Here is a 4866-nt window from a genome sequence, read left to right on the forward strand (position 1 = left end):
CTGTACAAAAACATACAACTTTAGGAGTTTGGTGGAATCATTGGAATGTAGGGTTACGTGTTTCTGGTAAAGGAAAAGAAAATGCAGCGATTTCTTGGGTAATGAAATGATGCAGCACATGACTAACATGTGATCAGACTCAGAGTTCAGTATTTAGTATTGGGGAGTTGGTTCCAGTCTCTTCCCTCAAGTATGAGCAATAGCAATTATAAACCTTGTCCTAATATACATTATTTCTCCTTATTACTGTTAATTTCAATGGTCGTCATTAATCGATATGTCATGACTTTCAATCAGTACTTAATTACCTGTAAATATTGCAATCAAGTAATGAAAAAAAGCAATAGTGTAAGCTTTACTCCCACTGTGATTGTTTATTGTTTTACTTCAGTCTCATTAACTGGACTGTTTATTGCAGTAACAAGAACATTGTGCCTTTTGAATAGAATCAATGTCAGATCACGAGTGAGGAGGAGGTGAGAGCCGTTAACCATGCAAAAAGAGGAAGCACACTGCAGTACTTCACCTTCTCTCAAGCACAACAGAGAGGCTGATCCTGGATCTGAGGAAGCAGGAAAAGGGTGGCGCTGACCCAGCTTTCCCACAGGAGTCAAGAGTCACAGCCGCCTTCTGAGAACTTTCCCAGAATTTTTCAGCGAATCAGCAAAGAACAGTAGATAAGCGATAACTGTACAAAAACATACATCTTTAGTAATTTGATGGAGCCCTTGGAATGTAGGTTTACTTGTTTCTGGTAAAGTAAGTCCAGACGTTTACTGGGGTATGCAGCACGTGACTAACGTGATCAGAGTCAGAAGAAGGGAGGATTTCATAGCTGTGAGAGCCTTGCAAAATCGGCAAACAATACTGCCCATGTGTACTTCAAATCTTAAAAGGATTTTTTTTAACAACTGTACTTGCAGATAATATATTAACTAAATAAAAGGCCTCATAAGTTCACTCTGCAAGATCACACTTTTAAGAAGTTCACTTTGTATTAATGTTATATTAAAAGTTTTACTTTTAAGTACATTTTAAATCTTTGGTTTAATAATCTTTTGTTGTGCTTTAAAGTAATACACAGTTTGATGTTTAACTAACATACTAAAGCATGTAGAGTACTTGATTATAATTTTAACTGTAGTGTGTTATTTGATATCAAACAGAAAAAAACTGGGACTGAATCCAGAAGACCTGTGGCAATGTCTCCAAGACACTTCAAAAATGTTATTCCAGATGAACTGGATTATGTTGACATCAGATCTCTGTGTGAAGCACTGGCTGTTGTCAGACTTCTTGTTCAAACAAAATACAATTATACCATTTTATTTTATTTTAATTTATTTTTGCCCTTACAATTAATGCCAAAATGGCAAAAGCAATATTTGGTCATGTAAACTGATATTTACTGTCACGCTAAAGCAAAGGCTAATAAATGTTTTTTTTTTTTTTTTTGAAGAAAATTCCAGTGGCCTAATGAAGTAGTCAATGGGACGAAGGTTTACCTTTCAACATGACAATGACCCACAGCACACAGCAGAAATGACACACAGTGGTTGGAGGAGAAAAAGATGAATGAATGGCATGGCCTCATCAGAGATCAGACTTAACCCCCTCTGAAAATCTGTGGAATGACTCCACGACTGCAGTCCACAAACACTTACCATTAAACTGAACTGAACTTGAGCAGCTCTGCAAAGAAGAGCAGACAAATATTGCAAAGTCTAGAAGTGCAAAGTTAGAAGAAACAGAGACAAATCCCAACAGACGGCTGTAGTTCAAGCAAAGTGCTTACACAAGGGGTTGATCCTTTTTCCATCACAGGGATTCTGGTTTTTAATTATGTTTATATTTATTTATTTATTTTCTGACATGTTGGTGTTATATCTTTCACATGGATGTTATCATTTGCATTGTCCATTTTTATTTCAGACTGTGAAGCAACAAAATGTGATTATTGTATAGGAGGGTGATTCTTTTCAATATAAACTGTGTGTTTGTGTGTGTGTGTCTATATAAAGTGAAGTAAAAAAGGTTAAAGTTACAAGTCGTGTGGCCAGGTATGGTGTACCATACTCAGAATTTGTGCACTGCATTTAACCCATCCAAGCGCACAAACACAGCAGTGAGTAATGAAGAAACACACACATACACACACGCATGCACACACACCTGGAGCAGTGGGCAGCCATTTTTGCAGCGACGTCGGGGAGCAGTTGGCGGTTTGGTGTGTTGCTCAAGGGTCTCATCTCAAACGTGGTATTGAAGATGAAAGAGAGTCCGAGACTTGATCCCATGACCTTTGGGTTACAAGTCCTATCAATGTATCCATCTATATTTATCTATCCACACTGTATATACAGAACATACATGCATACATGTGGGGCAATCACTTTCATTTTTGCCCATATAGCAAACATGACATAAATGTCAACCCATTCTCACTCCAAAGGCGTCACAAACCGAAGCATGGTCAAGCGCCCCTAGCGTCACTTTTATGACGCCAAATGTGCCTCTCGGCGTCGAATATCGACGCACTACGACCTTCATTGCTTTCAGTGGGAAACTTTTGGCGTCAGAATTTCGACGGGAGGACATGAGATGTTTATCACTATGAAATCACGTTCAAGAAGTCATTCAGCACACATCGCGATACTTGCTGTCAGTTCCACAGTTTGGGTGAGTAGTCGTATATACGCTCTTTTAATGCCTTTTATAAGATGTATTCTTTCTTCTTTATTAATCAGATTAGCGCCATATGTTTAATCGCTGTATTATATCGGTCATCCGCGGCTGTCTTTGAGCTTCATTGTGTTTAAATAAATGAACACAGCTGCTAATTAGTGTGATTAAACTCTATCGGTCAAGTGACGTGCCATAGACCTTCGATCCGTTTTATATTAATTTCAGGTTCAATGATGTAAGTTGTATTTGTAGTAAAATCATGGTAATCACGACCCTTACAATAGTAGTAAATGAAATGTGAAGTTAAAACAGTAAACGGGACATTTACCATGTGTTTACCACAGTAACTGTAGTTTTACTATGGTATATTAATAATCAATACAACAATACAATATTCACTAAACCAGCTATGTTTGTATCACTGTAATGTTAGTGTTTTTATGTGCTTTTATATGACAGATATCACAGTTATCATATGTTCTGTACCATGCTTTTAATACCTTTTAATGTAAATCCAAAAAAATAAAAATTAAAAAATAAATAAATAAAATAAAATAAAAATTTTCATCTTGCAGTTCATTCATATTAGTTTATATCTAAATATTATGCTCACAGATCATTATTAACATTCTGTATATAATTCAATTTTATTTTCTCTCCCCTTTTTTATTATTTTTATTTTTAGCTGAAAAGACGTAAAGGAAGCAGTCAGCCCATTGGTGTTTCTGGAGAGGTATTCCTTCAGAAATGGAGAAGACAGAAAGCTGCGGAGGCAGACATTTGCAGCAGTAAGTCTGTGATAGTTTTACCCTTTTATCAAACATTCCTGCTGTTATCATTTGTACAGCATTTGTTGTTTCTTAAACTGTTGCACTGTCCAAATACCCACACTTGCCATCTTTGCACTTGACCAATTGAGTGAGCATGATGACCATAAGTGTGTGTCGAACTTTTCATGACCTGATGACTGTGTTTCCCAATCCTGATCCTGGAGAACCCCAGCACTGCACGGTTTTGGTGTCTCTCTTATCTGACAAACACACTTTTGAGGTCTTGGAGTCTTCACTGATGAGCTGATGAGTTGAATCAGGTGTGTTTGATCAGGGAGACATCTCAAATGTGCAGTGTTGGGGTTCTCCAGGACCAGGATTGGGAGCCACTGCCTTATGGGACACACTTATGTGTTTACAGAGATTTTTTATATCTAATTATCAATATTTCACATACTGTACATTGGACAGCTTTCCGTGACCTCTTGTGAGATCTCTGCAAAAAGTCTGACGATTTATACCAAAACATGATGCATGATGGGATACACTAAGCGTTGTATAGTGCTCCGGAGCAGTATTGGAGAGGTTTAGTGTGTGTTAAGGACGCTGTGCTTTGGCATTATTAAGACCGGGGACAGTCTTGTGCACACACTGTCACGTACACACACTCTCAAGTGGCCAAGACTGCAAGTGTGGGTATCTGGACAGGGTCAAAGTCTTAAAAATGAACCCTAAACACAGTCGCAGATCACAGACTTAATAATCCAGTTTAACACTTTGTATGATATTGTCTCATCTGACACTATCAAAAGAATTCATATGACTATAGCTTGCTATTAATTACTTGCTTCTAATAATGGATGCATTTAACATTTAATTATACAGCATCTTTACAGAGGCTGCTTTTATGGTCTAAACAAAACCCAGTGTAATGTACAAGTTGAATGTAATTTAATATTTCCTTCCTTTCTGTCTTACAGGATTGTTTGCAGATAACACTGTAGTTCTCCATCATGCACAAGGACTCACCTCATTAACTCTTTATCCCCCACACACACAGAAATGGTCCCTGGATCAGTGATTAGACTTTGCAGTGGTTTGATTTTTGCAGAAGATGTAACTTTGTTTTATATAAGCTTTTTTTTTAAATAAAAATTTTATAAGCTCATAATGAATACATTACAGAACCAGTGATGAAAACAATAGTTAAAAATAGTATTTTTCGTATTGATAAAGCATTGTGTTCTCTTTTTCAAGCTTCATACAGTACATTTTTTAGACTCTAATTAAGAGTTTTAGTAAAGGAGATATTCATACACAGTCATCCCCTAGTTCCAGTCATTAAGTGAATTAATGATGTTATTGTCAAAGGTAGCAGGTGTTTGTTTTCCTAAAGACTTTCTCTGTCTTC

General features: G+C 36.9%; 1 long non-coding RNA gene across 1 annotated transcript; it reads left to right on the plus strand.

Moving 5' to 3' along the window:
• Positions 1-3390: 3390 nt before the first annotated feature.
• Positions 3391-4583, plus strand: LOC132104765 (uncharacterized). The gene is made up of 3 exons (XR_009423594.1): positions 3391-3481; positions 3605-3775; positions 4436-4583. It is a non-coding gene; the product is annotated as an uncharacterized LOC132104765 (long non-coding RNA).
• Positions 4584-4866: the final 283 nt, after the last annotated feature.

This window comes from Carassius carassius, chromosome 25, assembly GCF_963082965.1.
Source record: "Carassius carassius chromosome 25, fCarCar2.1, whole genome shotgun sequence".
NCBI classification, from domain to species: Eukaryota; Metazoa; Chordata; class Actinopteri; order Cypriniformes; family Cyprinidae; genus Carassius; species Carassius carassius.